Below are 17,855 nucleotides of genomic sequence, written 5' to 3' on the forward strand. Positions count from 1 at the left end.
GACAAATATATTTTATAGTATGGTATCACTAAATTCAGCAAAATTCTCCCTCTCTCGCCCTTTACCATACTCCCCTCCACATGAATTAACTTAATAATGGAAACAAAATCGCTATTGTAATAGAGAAAATAATGTTTACTTTTCAGGTAATACTTATATAGTTGTGAAGATTTGTAATTCATTCTCACCTTCTAACTTTAATAACTTAGTAATGACATAAATATTTCCCTTGGCAGTCATTTTAATTAACTGACCTCATTATTTAAGCAATTTATATTATTTAGTCTATTTTTGAAGGCTAATAATAACATGGAATGCTATGATTTTAAATTAAGAGATCTTTTATTACATCTTTATTATCTCACCATCTTTACCTTGTATAGAAGGTTTTGTAAAACCTTTTTTCGATTGCCATTTTACTCTTATTTTTCTCTTTAGTTTTATTTTGTAAGTTTTTTTCTGAATCATAGAAAAGTTAGACCAATCACCACTACAGGATTTAATTACCACCTGTACTTTAACACTCAAGAGTTTGTCACAGATTCCTGTCATATTTTTTTAAAACTTTGACATCAAGGTGACCATACTGACAGAAAAGAAGTTCCCATTCATTGATCTACTGTTGTCTTTGCTTCATACAGAAACAAGGCTTTATTTTTATCTACTTTGTCCTAACTATTTCTGTGGTACATTTTTATGGCATGAACATGATTCCTGTCATTTATTTCTCAAAATATACATTCAAGTCTATATATTCTAGCATTTCTCTGTTTCTGTTATTTCTTGGGAGTTGTACACCAAAGAGAAGAGGGGGTTGGGGAGGAAAATAGAATTTGTCCACATAGTCACTGGGGCTTATGAAGATTTATTTTGGAAGATAAAACTTTCTAAAATATATTGAACATTTTACTCAGTATTCTGAAATATTTAGTATGTGAAATGTTTAGTACCTATACTGCTCACCCTGGGAGTGGGACTCTGAGACATTGGAGAAGCCGTAAGGATCTTTAGTGTTCTTTATGGTCATGTTGACATTATGATGAAGGCATTGTGACATCAGTATCACATTCAACACCAAGAACTGTCATTTTATAGTACTGAAGATAGAGGAGATGGTTTTCCTCCTCTGTAACACTTTTAACATTGTACCCCACTATTGTGCCTGGAAAAATTGTTTACTTCCCATATGCACCCTTAACTATGGAAGATGCAGAAAAAAGTAGTTTTTTATATTTGGGAGTGGGAAGATTCATATGTGAAACAACCATTTAGTTCTAAGGCAGTAGATAAGTTGGAGAAGATGTAACAGTGGACTTGGGAATATAAAGTAAGAGAAATATTATGGGATAGAATTAGGAAAAACTCTCTGAAGGAGGTACAAGGTCTTGGAGTTTAATCCAACAAAGGATCATATAAGTAAGCATTGATTAATTACTTTGAAAAGATTTGTAATTTCACCACTTTTGGTATTTTCTTTACTTATACAGATCTTAATTCTTCCACTACTTAGAAAGTGATATTTATGAGCTGCTATGACCAAAAAAACCCATCACTTGATGGGGTCTTTTGAAAGTAGTGAGTTTCTCTGAATCTGTCTCAAATGAGCTTATTCCTGGGCCTGTACTTATAGCTATTTTAGCATGGTAGTATCTGCTAAAGTTTGTGGTCTGCTGATCTAACCTTTGAGAACCAATGATAACTTTCCATGCTATGAATCTTAGCCAAGCCTCAGCTTTCAGCTGTCCCACCACTTGCTGCCTTTGATCCTACACATGTGCTGCTGATCAAAGATGAGGAAAATCACATAACTGCTCTGACTGGGTCCACCTCAAATTTATGTTACACAATTTCAACTGGGTTTTCATTGCTGCTTGGCAATCCTGCTACACCCCTATTGTCAACTCACTATCACACTCTCCTTAGTGACTCTTCCAGACCTCATTCCTCCTCAAACCTCTTGTAGTCCTCCCTTCCCCAACTCTCTCAGATGAGAACCTTAACTTTTATTTTACAGAAAATACTAAAGCCATTTGCCATGCGTTTCCACTTCTTCCTCGTCTCCTATCACTTGGACATCTGTCACTCTCCCTTTCTTCACTCCTGTCTCAGGTGATGAAGTGACCTTACTTATTACCAAGGCTAACCCCTCTACTTCTTCAAATGACCCCATTCCATCCTATCTCCTCTAACAGATTGCCCCTTTATCATGGCCACTCTTTTCACTTAATTTCAGTCTTTCCCTGTCTACTGGCTCATTCTCTGCTTCTTGCAAACATACCCATGTCTCCCCCATCCTGAAGAAACCCTCACTTAATCCTTTCACTCTTGCTATCTTCCTGTATCTCTCCTGCACTTTGTAGCTAACCTTTGTAGCTAACAATAGAAACCTCCACTTCCTTCCTTTTACTCTCTTCTCAACTTCTGACAATCCAGCTTTTGACCAAGTGATGATAATCATTCTAAAGAACTAATCATTACATGCTAACTATACCTAACCATTCTAACCTAACTCCAAAGTTACTAATGATTTCTTAGTTGCCAAATCCAGTGACCTTTTCTCAGTCCTCATTCTCTTTGCCCTCTCTGCAACTTTTGATGTAGTTGATTACTTTCTCTTTCTTGATGTTCTCTTTTCTTAAGGTTTTGAGGATCCCACTTTCTCCTAGTTCTCCTGCCTGTCTAACCATCCTTCTGTCTCCTTTGCTGGATCCTCTTCCAGATCTCCCTCTAACTTATAGGTGCCCTTTAGGATTCTATCCTGGGCCCTCTTCTCTGTACTGCTTCACTTGGTATACTTAATCAGCTTGCATAGATTTAATTACCATCTCTCTGCTGATGAGTCAGATCTACCTGTGTTGCCCCAATCTTTTTGCTGACCTTCAAAGTCACTTCTCCAAGTGTCTTTTAGACATGTTGAACCGGATGTCAAGTAGACAGCTTAAACTTGGTACGTCCAAAACAAACACTTGTTATCTTTTCCCCTAAACTCTTCCTCCCCTTTCCTATTACTATCAAGGGCGACCCATCCTACCAGTAACTCACCCAGGCTCACAACCTAGGAGTCATCCCTGCTTCCTCATCATCTCTTACCCCCCACCTCCAAGCTGTTACTAAAGCCTGTAGATTTCACCTTTGTACCACCTCTCAAGCATATCTCTTTCTCTGACACAGCCCTCATGCTGGTGCAGACCTTCATTACCTCATATCTGAACTATTGTAACAGCTGCTGGTGGATCTGCCTGCTTCAAGTCTTTCTCCACTTCAATCCATCTTCATTAAATCACTGAAGTGATTTTTCCCAAAGTATAGGTCTGATCATGTCACTCCCTCCCTCTGTTTCCCCCCTTTTTCCTCTCCAGTGAACTTTTGTGGCTCCCTACTAGTTCCAGGATCAAATACAAAATGTGCCATTTAGGGGCAATTAGGTGGCACAGTGAATAGAGCACCGGCCCTGGAGTCAGAAGGACCTGAGTTCAAATCCGGCCTCACACACTTAGTAGCTGTGTGACCTTGGGTAAGTAACCTAACCCCAATTGCCTTGCCTTCCCCCCTCCAAAAAAAATTCTGCTTATCATTCAAAGCCCTTCATAAGCTAACCCCTTCCTACCTATCCTTTTACATACCTTATTTGCTGATAGATATATGTTGATCTAGTGATATTGGCCTCCTGGTTGTTACCTGAACAAGACACTCCATCTTTTGACTGTACACACATTTTCTCTGAATGTCCCCCATACCAGGAACACTCTCCCTCCTCCTCTCCACATGCTGACATTCTTGACTTCCTTTAAGTTCTAACTAAAATCCTGTCTGTTAGAACAATCCTTTCCCAATCCCTCTTAATTCTAGTGCTTTCCTTTTCTTAATTATTTCCTATTTATCCTTTATGTAGCTTGCTTTCTATATATTTGTTTGCATGTTGTCTCCCCATTAGATTGCAGGCTCCCTGAGAGCAGGGATTGTCTTTTGCTGCTTTCTGTATCCCCGGTGCTTAGCATAGTGCCTGGTGCTTAATAAAGATTTGTTGATTTACTGAGTTGGAGTTGTATAGAGGAGCTTACAAATAACCAGAAAATAAAAATGAAATAGGGACCTCCTAAGTTTGTAGAATTTAGTCGGAGACTCTAGTGAAGCATTTTACCATAAAGAGCCCAGGCTTAGTGGGAGTTGGGCCATAAGCAACACTGATGGTACAGAACTAGGAGAAAAGAGAGCAAAATCTGTTTTCTGGGAGAAGAGTGATTGCTGTGATGACTTCTTCAGTGTCCCCTGCTATATTACATGCTTGGGTGAAAAAAGCCAGGACATTTCAGGTTGTTTTTAATAAAAGCAAGCATGTAGTGGTCCAGTCCCCTTGTACATCAGTGTATTCATATGGGTTAGGCATTAAACAGTGAGTTGGTGCTCAGATTTTATAGGAGGATGAGCAAGTCTAGATTTCATTTGGGAAGTTATATGGTGCTTTAAACAATTTAAATCTTTTCTTCGGTGCAAGAAGCTTATCCTTTTAACACAAAAGAGTGTTATTTGTGGCAGTGCTATGTGGTTGTTTATCTTGAAACATCATAATGTTAGAAGAATCTGAGTTGTGGGTAATACAGAAAAGCCTCAGGGGCAGACCTAGAGGGTGCAGAGGGGCTCCAGCATATTTCTAGGGATGCACTACATCAGTGATTCATTGATGTGGGTACTGCTTCCATGGTGTGGAGTGCCTCTCTTCCGTGCCTTCTCATCCTGGTCGTATCCTAGTCACAGCTTCTCCAAACTTTGCCATGAAACTTCTCTAGGGATCCATCTAGGATGGTGGGGCTGGGGAGCCCTTATTTACACCTCTTCACATCAAGTGGATATGATTGAAACACATGGCTATCAGTTTTCTCTTGCCCTTGTTACTTGATCTTCTTACTTTCTTTTCCAGTCATATTTCTCTGATTATGTATTTTGTGCCATTTCAGTTCATTGTTGGTAATTACTATGTTCTACTCACTCTTTATGCATCTCTCTATTGCCTTTTGAGTGACTTAGATCTTTAATTCTTCTGAGACTATGATATGATAGTGCATGACCCACATCCATCAGCATCACCCCAAGGCTATAGAGATTAAAAGATTATGTTTCAGGGAGGAGGTTGGGATTGTTGAAAATCTGCTACAGTTTCCTTAGTACTGTCTACTCCACCTCTTCCTCTAAAAGATCATGTTTCAGGGAGGAGGTTGGGATTGTTGAAAAACCGCTACAGTTTCCTTAATACTGTCTACTTCATCTCTTCCTCTTCAGTTGTGGGCCTAATTCATTGTCTACCCTCAGGGTCTGTTCAAGGCATGTCTTCTGGAACAGCTCTATAGATTTCCTACACAATTTTATATCATAGTCTAGACAACAAACATGTATAGTTAGTTAGGATAAATTCTTTTGGATGATTAAGGATTTCATTTAAGAACTGTTGAGTTGTTTCACTCATGTCCAACTGTGACCCTATTGGGGTTTTCTTGACAAAGAAAGTGATTTGTCATTTCCTCCTCCAGCTCATTTTACAGATGAATAAACTGAGGCAAACAGGGTTAAGTGACTGCCCAGGGTCACACAGCTAGTAAGTGTCTGAGGCCAGCTTTGAACTCTCAAAGATGAGTCTTCCTGACTTCAATCTCGGTGCTCTATCTACAGTGCCACATAGGAGGTTTTGTAGTATTTCAGAGCATGGTGGCCTTTGCAAATAGGAACATCTGGACATCTTTCCCCACTATAGGGAATCCATCTTCTAGTTAGATTCTTTGCTGAACATCCTTCATAACAGTGGCAAATCCCTGTAGGGAGCTTTTGTCTCCTTTTATACTTTGCTTGATAATAATCACAGGGTCATGGAACAGAATTCTCTTTGTTGTTACAACTTATAAGGAATCTTGCATAATTTTAACATTTCTTGGTGTCACCTTAATAGAAGTGGCATGTTGCCCTAGAGCTGGCTAGCTTTTCTATAGTGTTTCAGCATTTTCCAAGCCCTTTATAAATATTATCTCATTTAATGCTCAGAGCAACCCTGAGAGTTACGTGCTCTTATTATCATGTTCATCTTATAGATGAAGAAACTGAAGTAAATAGTGATTAAGTAACTTGACTAGGATCACACAGCTAGCAATTGTTGGAGATTGGAGGCTTTGATCTTCCTGACTCCGTGTCCACTGTGCCTCCTAGCTGCCTAATCAGATGCTTTTTCATAGTCAAAAAACAGTAAGCACAGTTGGATATTATGTTTTTTTTGATTGGGTGGCTAACAACGATAAACAGTATCGGAAGTATGCTATTGGAAAAGAAAGTGGACTGGTATTTATATAGTGACAGTGAAGGTGGAAGGATGAACATCAGAGTGTCCCACTGAATCCTACGGCCTTTAGAAAGATGTGACAGCACAGTCTTCTTCATGTTGGATGGCTTCTTTGTGAAGGATCTGTGGAATGTCTTAGGCAAGAATTGGATGGGACTTTAAGGCACAAACGTGATGTGACTTGTGCTGATGGAAGGAGCCCACCCACATTAATGGGTCCCATCCATTGAAGAAGTACAAAGAAGTGTCATACTTGAGAAAAAAAAATTCTTTTAGCAATAATTTAATTCCCTGATCACTTAAGTATCTGTTCCCTCTCCATCTCCATTTCCAAAGACCCTTGGCAGTGAGGAATGAAAATTAGAGAAACTAAATTATTAGATGTTTTTTAATTGCTTTCTAAATATATCCTGGTTTCCGAACATGTCCAGCCATAATGCTAGAGCCACCCAGGATAGGATTCTGCTTAATTGGAAATTAACACCAGTGTGAGAAAGAAGAAGCTCCTGTAAAGGCAATGGGCAGGTTTTTAGCTTAGCACAAGAACTAAGTTTTTAAAGGAATTGGACATCACTGTGAATGGTTAGGGGCTGCAAAGGGTGGCGAAGCGCCAAGGCCTCTTATTCATCATTGCTGTGTCCCTTTAAGGGTCACAATGATAGCTTATAATATGCTAAACACACTTTTCCTGTGACCTAAAATGAGTTTTCATTCTGGACATTCTTAGGCACCATGCAAACAGGGTGATTGCACCCTCCTGATTTTTGATACAAACAGAACAAGTCACAAGTTCCTGATTCATGTGTTTCCTTTTGACATCTTAGAAGGACCATAAATGCATGTCCATTTGTCCATTGTCGTTTCCTGTTATTGTTGTTTCTATATCGTTTCTGTATTGTATCTAGAATAGCATGCTTCCATTTCATCCTTTTGTGTGTAACTTTTTTTACAAAAGAATCTTAACTATTTTTTGCCTATTTCACTTTTTCAGTTCAAATTCTAAAGGCAAATTGACTATCCCATGCCTTATCCTTTTAAATTTGTGATGTGTTATGTTTTCATTCTACTTTGTCTCTTCAAGAATCATTGCTTGAGAGCTGATACACAGACCTAATGGGAGTACATCCTTCTTACTACCCTTTAAAAGTTTCATCGTTGACTCATGTTATGTACAACTAACTAGGACATGTGGTTCTAGATAATCCTTTTTATGTAACTGTTTATATTTTGTGATACATCTTTTGTAATCAGTATTGTTTGATCACTTTTTAAAAAACATGTCATTACACAGAGTCTGAATGTTGAAATATTCAGCTAGTAGGTAGAAGAATGCCCCTTTACTTAGATGAAGAGTACATCTTCGTAAATGTCATAGAACAACTTCTTATCTTCAGCATTTTAGTTCTTCATTCAGTTGAATTTACATAAAAACCAAAAGTTTCCAAATTTTGTCATTTTGCTTGATATTAACCCATTTCTGTGTATACACTGAAAAGGAAAACTGTTTTTCTCTCTGATAATGAATGGTTCTTAAAGTAAGGGGACTGTCTGAAATAAGTACTTGAGTATAAACTAGCATTAGTTCAGTATAATCTACTTTAGAACTTTTATTCTTCAAGTGCCTAACAGGAGACACCTTGATTAGCACTGCCATGAAGAGGTGAAGACCAAATCTGTTCTGAACTCAACTCAGCTGTACAGTTGAGATCTGGAGGTATTTCCATTGATGCCATGTGATGTGATTTTTCTTTTCCCAGAATTCCCCAAAAACCTGGTGTCTGATTTCAGGTCACTTAAATACATCCTTGTGCCATGGTAGCAATTGCTCCCCTATCTTTTTTGCCTCAGTGTCTTTGTTTGTAAGACACTGGTGATCTTTGAATGAAGAAATTTCACTCATTAAAAATTGTACAAATAATTGCAATTACTATTGGAATATCTCTAGGGAAAAATCAGCTTTAGTTAAAGAATACTCTAATTTTCCAATTATTCCATAACCTTTTCATATGATCAAAGTGAAACAAGGCTGTTAAAATTAAGAGAATGAGTTCTTGTTATCTAGATAGCCCAGTATGTTGCACATAATTCTGCAGGAAGAGAAAAATATGAAGGCTTTTAAAAAAAGCAATTAATGAAAAAAATTATGTTGTCTAGATCAGAGACTCATACCAGAAATCCCATACTTTGATAAGAGTAGTAAATAAGAACCAGCATGTCCAGGGTAGGAAAAAAGTTTTTCATAATGGAAATGAATGGAGAGAAATGTCTATTAGATATATAACAATACTTTATTTTGTAGGGGATCCTACATCTGAAGAATTCCAAGAGCATTGCCAATTAACTCATGGCTCCTTACAAAATGTATGACATAAGAAGCAAGAATTTTCTTTACCTTAGGGAATATGTTTGCAGGGAAATGGAGGCACAAATTGCTAAGTAGCCTGTCATATATTAGTGGCTGGCAGTGAAGAACAAGCGATGAAACCTAAGACCTTTAGCCTACCTGTCTCTTGCTTTAATCACTGCATTATATGCTTGTTTAGAATTTAAGTTCATATCTTTTGTTTGAGCCAGAGCAAATCCTGGCTCAGATACCTTGCCATCTTCCTGGTTATTAATATAGTTGTCATTTTGCATGTATGTAATAATAAGAGGTTTACTTTCTGATGTCATGTTAACCTTGAAAAAACCCTGTGAGATATAGGATCCATAATAGGATCTAGCTCTGGAAGGAATCCAAGAGATCGTCAAGTCCAGCCTCCTCATTTTACAGATCAGGAAATAAAGATCCAGAGGGCAAAGTAACTTGTACAAAATGGCATCAGATAATTGTACAAAATGGCATCATATAATAACACAGAACAAGCTTCTGTAATGCTAAATCTTTGTCCCCTTCTTCTGTGAACTTTCCCACTCTCTAATGTTCTCTCCCAAGTGCTGGTCATTCCTTGACTAGCTGATGCTCTAGGGTTGATGTTTACTCTTGCAGTTTGAGAGTACAGTTATACAGTGCCACAATGGGATGTACACCTGGATGCTGTTTTGGTGATGTACAGTTAGTTGCTCCTCTGATTCTGAGTGGTTTTTCCATTTGAAATATTTAAATCATCTTAGCATAGGAGCAGTAGGCAAAGGATCTGAGGGGCTCTGGAGTTGTCAAGTGTTGACTTTACTGCTAAGGAACACGTTATTATTCTGTTTCTGTGTCCATGTATTTTTAACCCAGTTGGAAGAATGAAAGGTACTCTTCCTAAAGGAATAGGAAGCATATGGACAATTTGGACAGTCAGCAAGAGTTCCTCTTGCAAATTGCAAATAGCTCAGGTTGGTTTCTGTTGAAAGGAAATGACCTGCTTGAGTTTCTATTTTTTCCAAATATAGATCCTTCTCCATGTCTCTGGGATTTGCTGTAATTAATAAAAGTAATGCAGTGTAGTGTTTATAAAGACAAAATTTAAATGATACTTTCCATACACTTTTTGTTAATGATGTCCAATTGATGTGTTTTTTTCCCCCCTCTAAAATATAAAAGTAATATAAATTAAGAGGGAAGGACATTATGGAACATGCAGTTTAATAGAAGAAATAATAATGTAGTCAACAGAAATATATGCATATCAATATAACTATAAAAGTGAATACAGTAGTGTTAGGGATGTGGATATAGTTTGAAAAATATAAGTATGTTAATGAGGGAAACTTCCTGTAGAGACTTTATTTTGGATTTTTAAAAATCCAAATTAAAATCTTTTTTAAAATAAGCATTAAAGAAATTTGATTCCATATTGAATTTTGATAGTATCATGCAGGTTCAAAATAAAAGCCTGTATAGTATATGAGTATATGAAGAAAATTCTGGAAGTTACTAAAATAATTTGGAATAATTGGAAAATAATTTTTATTTTCATATTCACTCTTTTTTCCATTGCTGACATGGTAAACATTTGTTATGTGACCCTGCTGCTTATTTCTCTTTGACATGGCTTATTCCAAAGATATTGGATGGTATTTTGTACATATTGGAGCTTTTAAATAGCTAAACTATTTAACAAATCATTTCACTCATATTTTTTGTATTGTACATGGCTAGATTTTATGATTTTTCTGGGTATCTTTACTATTCTGCATTTGGAATCAGTTTTTAATTTTATCAGAACTACCAAGAACAATAATATGAAGTAATTCCCTGTGGTTTTTATATGCAGAAGTGTACAAATTACTTGGGACAAGAAGAAATTTGATATGATTTAATTTTTTGATTGTAGGGGTCATGCATTGTGCTTCTACTTTGCACTGCATAGGTTTGACCTTGACCAGATGAAACCAGGCTGAGCTGCTTTCCTCACCTTCAGTTACTTTGTCACTTCAGTGTTGGATTTTGTGTCAGACATCTTTGGTTTCATAAGATGGTTCATTGTTTTCTACTTTAGAAAATGTAGCTATATAGGTGTTTTTTTGTTCTCTTTTGTTGTACTTTAAATTCTGTGGCTTAGAAGAATGTATATTATGTTGATGAAACACACAAAGGTTGTAACTCTTCCAGAGCTGCTAATGACTGTTTGAGGCATTGTAATAACTATTGGTTTGGAAGATTCAGTTGTTTTAAGGATCATGCAAGCATACAATGAAACAGAATCAGTCATGCCATAATGCACAATCAAGTGTAGATGAAAACTAAAAACAAAGGTAAGAACTGATAAATTGTTGCCATAAAGGAGCCTAATAAATTCTTAGAAAAGAAGCAAAGACTTCTAAGAGGGACCTGGAAATTGGAGGGGTTGTTGTTTAGTCCTATCAGTGGGATGTGGGCTTCTGTGAGGTGGAAAAACAACTGCTAGCCATTGCTGTGAAGGTGAAACACTTATCATTGGTGAGACAAGACAAATACCGGAGTACTTAGGATTGGGAAATGGTCATTTTTATTGATGAAATACTTTTTGTTTCAAGGCTGTACTGGAAATATTGTCAGAAAAGATTCAGATGAGCCTGTAAAATCTGGGGTTCTTCATCACAGTGTAAAATGCTCATCAAAAAATGTTTTGGGAATTTTTTTACTTCCAGGGGTCTGAAAATCTTGGCCCCATTGAGGAAATAATAATTTCAGAAGCCATATTGTTTCAGAATCACCAAAACTCTCCAAAGAGAAATAGAATATTGCAGCACAACATTAGACCATGCCACCAATCACAGAAGAACAGAAATTTAATGATGAGATGGTGATAAATATGCTTTCAATGGCTTGGGAATTCATCTGAGTTAAATCCCTTTAAAACCTGTGGGCTAAAAATTGAGGCTAGACTTGGAAAAAATGAAATGTTTGTTAAAGGTATGCTTAATATCCAGTGTTAAGTATGGTTTCATGTTGAAGGTGTGAATAGGCAATCACAACTTGATGAAATTTAAGTGAAAAATAGGTTTATTACAAGAGAAATAATGAACATGTGTATGGAACCCAAAGAGTTCATAAAATCCATATGGAAGTTTCCATTTTTATAACAGAGGGACAAAGGGAGGAGGAGGTACCAGAAATCTCCACCTAATGGGAGGGGGAAAGGTGCAGTAAAGATTGGGAAAGGGACAAAACCTGTGCTGAAGGGAAGGAGCAAGGCAATGGCAAAAGTTGGATTCTTTTCCCTTGGAAACTGCTAGACTATGAAAGATAGGATGGTCTGCTTATCTGCAAGGGTCTCAGCTGCACAACTGCTTGTGCAGTTTCTGGACTGGAGTCCAGTTTCAGACTGGAGCCTGACTGGAGCCTGTCTTGACTCCCAGGGACACACAGGGAGTCCAGTTTGGGGTGCAAACAGCTCATTATGTCAGCTCAGAGTGGGACTTTGTCTTTGACTCATTCAGGGCCTCTTGCATTCTCTAGGTCCTGTGTTTCTGGAAAATAGGGCAACTCAAAAAGACAAGTTCAGGAGATCCCTTAACATTACTTAACAAAGAATTAGAGAATGTATGTCAAAATCTTGTGAAGTTAATGCCGAATTGAGTAAAACCTAGGGGTAGCTAGGTGGCACAATAGACAGAAGACTGGGCCTGGAGTCAGGACAACTTGAGTTCAGATTTGGTCTCTGACATTTATGAATTTTGTGACCCTGGGGAAGTCACTTAACTGATATTTGCCTCAGTTTCCTTATTTGTAAAATAAAGATAATAAGAGCTTCTCTCAAGGTTGTTGTGAGGATCAAATGAGATAATATTTATAAAGTGTATACCATGGGTATAATATAAAAGTTGTTGTTAATTGTCATAACAAGTAATTGCAGCAAAATGATTAAAGTTTTTTAAGATGTAAAAACTAATTTTTATTAAGTCACTAAATTTATCTTATTTTGTCCCTAGTTCTGCAAAACAGTATATGTACCTTAGTTTATATGTTAATCGATGGCTTAAAGTTCACTTAGCAAATATTTAATGAATTCCTACTGTGAACCAGACTGATATAAAGATGAAGGAAATATGGTTCCTTACCTCCTGAAGCTTATAGTATAATTGTGTCTATTGGGATATGGAGTTCTATAGAGGGAATAGTATGTACAAAGATGGGAGGATTAGGGATTAGGGTGTACTTGGGGAACAGTACGTAGTCTAATTTAACTAGAATATGGTATACCTTATAAGGAGTACTGTGAAATGACTGGAAAGATAAACTGGGGCTAGCTAATGAAGATCCTTATAAACCAAAGTCAGCAAGGACTCTGGATTTTATTCATTTGGCAGTGGGAAGTTATTAAAGGGTTTTGAGTTAGGAAGTGAAGATGACTCAAATTTCAAATAAGGAGGTGAGAAGGATGTTGCTACACCAGCCATTGACAGGAATAGTTAAGTCCATAGACTTATAGGATATTAGAGCTAGAGGGGACTTCTAGTCTTAATATCATTTTAAAGTGAGAAATTGGGGACACCAGAGGTAAAGTTTATTTTCCCCAATATTATACTAGTTAGAACTAGAAGCTAGTTCTCTGGACTCCTCATGCAATGTTCTTTCTACTGTTCCAAAAGGGTTAGAATCATAGGATCTTAGATTTGGAACTAGAAGGGGCCTCATACAACCCCTTCTTCTTTTAAAAAAAATTCAATTTTATTTTATTTTCAATTTGAATTCTCCATTGTTCTACCCTTGTCCCATCCACTGAGAAGTCAAGAAAACCAAAACACATTAGGAATATGTATAGTTATGCAAAACAAATTCCTACATTATATACATTCAAAAAATAAAAATAAAATAAATCTAATTCTGCCTTCTGAGTCCATTAGCTCTCTATCTGGAGATAAGAGAATATGTTTCATCATAAGTTCTTGGGAACTGTTGATCAGTCTTTGCAATATTATTATTTTATAAATTATTTTCTTGGTTCTGTTCACTTTGCGTCACTTCACATAGGTCTTCCCAGGTTTTTCTGAACCACCCCTCTCATTTCTTATAGCACAGTAGTATTCCAACACAATCACATGTACCACAATAGATGTTCAGCCATTCCTCAGTTGATTGGAATCCCCTCAGTTTCCAATTCTTTGCCACCACAAAAAGAGCTGCTACAATTTTGTTTTGTATAAATAGGTCATTTTCTTTTCTTTGGTCTCTTAGCAGACCAGGTTTTGAATCCTGGAGCTATCACCAACACTATCACCAACTTGAGGTCTTGGACAAGTGTTAATTTCTCTGAGCCTCTTTTCCTCATCTGTAAAGTGGGTATAATATTACTGCACTTCCCTCACAGTATTGTTGTGTACTTGTGTTTTTGTGTTTGTATTTGTAAACCTTAAATGCTATATAAATAAGAGTTGTTATTTTAGTCGGTTAGCAAAAATGAGCGACTTCTGCTCTTTTTTAGAAGACCTAATTTCAAGTTGTGTCTGGCATATTCTATGGAGTGAATCATTTGCACTCCTAATGTCCCAGATAACTTTCTAAGACTTAAGTTATAGTTGCTGATCTTCATTGATACTGGGAATTTCCATAATGGGAGGAGGTCTGTACATTTGTAATCCTTACCCCTCACTAAAAGATAACCAAATCTTGATAATAAATAGGTATTTTGCATAGTATCTGTTAAGGTTTTTTTGAATTCAACAGAATTTCTTGTATCTAACGCAACAAGATGGAGTTACTGGGCTGTTAATTATTCATAATATTAAAATGGATATGATTTTACTAGTTGGATTGAGATTGTGTGTGTGTTTATGCTTATAACCACATAGAGCAGGATGATTGTATAATGTGAATTGCATGTTTTCTGTATATTTGAAAAATGTAAAAGCTGTTATTAAAAGTAAAGAGGCTAAGTGTACCATGAAAAAAATTCCTAGGAATCACTTTATGTGAATTAATTCTTGTGGAATTGAACAGACAATTCAGTTTTGAAATAGACCCTCATTCGAAGCACCAGATGTCATTATTATTAATTATCATTATGAGGAGCCTCATTGGTGCCATCATGGAAGTTTTTGTTAATCACTTGCCTTGCAGGGTGCTATGAAAAGCTAATTAGCTTGTGTGTATCCTTTAAAAACTTAGAAGCTGAGATATATAACTCGCTTTATATTGTCCTTTCCAACAATCCCAGGAGGAAAGTAATTTATTGCTACCTCCCCTTCATAGATGAGGAAACAGGCTCAGAGAGGTGACCTGTCCATTACAACACACACAGTTAAAAAGTTTAGAAACTGGGACTTGGGCAGACATACAAACACTCTTCAAGTTTATAGCATTTAAAAAAAAATGTATATAATTATTTACATGTCAGTTCTTACCTACATGTCAGTTTCTTATCTTCTTTGAACTAAGAAGTTTCTATTCTTGACCTGAATCATTCGTAATAGTAGTACCTTCTGGTAAGCAGACTACAGTTTAACCAAAAGAGGGTTGTGGTCTAGTTCATATTTATAAATACTGTGAAATTTGGAATGTTGATTACTATAGAAATAATGTTAAAAGTAGATACAATCCAAACCATGAAGGTCAGTGGTATTTTACTTCTAGAAAGAATAAGAAACCAAACGTTTATATTTCTAGTGCTATACAAGAGGGCAGTTTCAGGGAAGTCTGATTTATGGCCCCTGCCCACAAAGAGCTTATACCAGGGGTGGCGAATCTTTGTCCTAGAGGCCACATGTGGTTCTTTAGGTCCTCAGGTGCAGCCCTTTGACTGAATCCAAACTTCACAGAACAAAAAAATTTGAGTGATTCAGATTTGATATAAGCTGTGTTTATAGCATACTGAGAATAACTAAAACTTCATGAGACAATTAGTGAAGAATACAAAATATCCTTGTACCAAAATTATGTGGTAAGCCTTGTAAGTTGTTTAGCACTTCAGATAATATAAATGAGGACTTTATTTTTAGTGAATGTTTAAGATATTGGACTGAATCTGTATTGAATTCTGATCATAAAACATAATTTTTGTGAATACCTGATATTTTGTTTACTTAGAATGTTTCTTTTTTCATAAAAATTAAATATGTAGCATTTTTAAAACACAACCCTTAAAATATAGTAACATGAACTTTCTTTGGATTCTGGACCACTAGAAATTTGCTATATTAACAACAATTACAGCTAAAGTATTTAAAAGATTTTAGATAGATTTTTGTGTAGACTTTAGAACCTTAAGGAAAAATAGGTCTCTTATTTACTTGTCTTCTTTTCTTGAAACCTTTGAAAAAGTCTTTTGGTGCATAGAACTATGAATCAGAAACTCTGTTTTCCCCCATGACTCACTGAGTTGTTTCATAGATGTTCCCTTTTTTTTCTGTGCCATCTAAAATAGGAATAGCAATACAAGCTTCATCTTACAAGGCTGTTGTAAGCTTCCTTTAATGCTTTTATAAGCCTTTGACACCTACAGATAAAAGGATAGAAATAGTATCATAATATGCATATTGCTTCCCAAACACCTCTATTATAGTTTTGAACAGGATAACAATTTTTATAAGCTACTCTTTGGCCTATTATTATAGGTCAGGAGCATTATTTTTGTATACAAAAAATAGAACATTATTAGTGATGGTGTTTTTTTTTTTCTTTTACAAGTATCAGAGTCTCTGGGTGTTGTGCAGCAGTGTAAATGTACTGGGAACAGTGCTGGATTTAGTGTAAGGGAACCTGAGGGGAAATCCTAGATCTTGGGCCCAGCACCTTAGAGGCTCTTCTCATCTTCAAGGCTCCCTCTGGGGCCCCTAACTTAATTCTTGGACTGATGAGGATTCACATGTATAGGTAATATGCCAAAACATCTTTATAGGATAAGTTGGCCTTCTTGCTCACTGACCTTCTATCTCATTTCTCATCTTTCATTATACTCTCCAAATCATTTGTCGTGTTTGGACCCTGAGGGACAAAGCAAATAATCCACTGATTCAGGAAATAGCAGTGATAGCCAGGATTTTGTCATTAATTGTTTCTCCATTGCATACTGCGTATTCAGACTTTGTCTTCATTTCCTAAATACATGCATTATTCAGATGAGCTAGGATTGATGACCTGGTACCTAAGTCTTTCAGTGGTCCTCTCCCCTACTGGGACTAGCATTGTCCATCCCTGTACATTTTTACCATTGTTAGCTGGATGAACCAGGAATATCCCACAGCTTCATAGGTACTAATGGTAATGATGGTGATGGTGAAAATAAAGACAACTTATATTTATAGAGCATGTTAAAGTTTGCATATACTTAACATATGTACACATAAACATATAGATCTCATTTCATTATCAGCAATCTTCTGAGGTAGGTATAGCAGATGTTATTATCGGGCCACAGAGATTAAGTGATTTACCCGTAGTTACAAAGCAAGCAGATGTTAGAAGAAGGATTCAAAACTAGACTTTCCTGGCTTCCAGTTCAGCTGTCTAGCCATCATTCCAATGCTGCCTGTCTTTTACTGATTTCATAGTCTCCGGATGACTTCTAGACTGTGAGTTTATGTCACAGTATATCAACATTTTTTGCTGTTATTTTTGAAGATTATATGCTATCTAAAATCAAATGTTTGGGATCAGGGCATTGTAATAGATGACTTTCAAGTACCCTTCCTATTCTAGAACTATTATCCTATAAATATCATCATGATTATTCTTGGATTTTTTTAGTTACAACTGTTTTATTCCCATAGTTAATAGGGATGATACAGAATGGCAGATAATTTGTAAATATTCAAAATCCCCCCAAAGTACAGATCTCTATGTTTAATGCTTTTGAGATTCTCTCCTTCTGTCTGAGGTGCTGCAGTATTTTGGGTCCTCTATTTACCTCTTCAGTTGTTCCTTCTCTTTCCTTCATTGGGACAGCTTTTCTCTCTTCTCCCCTACATTCCCTGTGGGCATGAACATCTAGTGGCTCTGTTCTTCAGCTTTGAATTACTGTTATTTGAGTCTTATCAGTCTGGTGATGGGTGGGCTCCTTGAGGGCTAGACTGCATATACAGACAGTTCTTAATTTTATATAAGTAGACAATTCCACCGACCTTAAGGTAAAGTGATTTTTCTGAAATGCAGATTGGCCTTTACTTACCCACTTCACTTAGC

At 36.6% G+C, this 17,855-nt stretch overlaps 1 protein-coding gene across 4 annotated transcripts in view; it reads left to right on the forward strand.

Annotated features, from left to right (window-relative positions):
* Positions 1 to 17,855, forward strand: part of HERC4 (HECT and RLD domain containing E3 ubiquitin protein ligase 4) — a 116,560-nt gene that overhangs the window by 4,331 nt on the left and 94,374 nt on the right. The gene's annotated exons all lie outside the window — the stretch shown is intronic.

The sequence above is a fragment of the Petaurus breviceps genome, unplaced genomic scaffold (assembly GCF_028583685.1).
Source record: "Petaurus breviceps papuanus isolate PSGF00001 unplaced genomic scaffold, PetGlider_PUasm1.0 90825, whole genome shotgun sequence".
Lineage (NCBI taxonomy): Eukaryota > Metazoa > Chordata > Mammalia > Diprotodontia > Petauridae > Petaurus > Petaurus breviceps.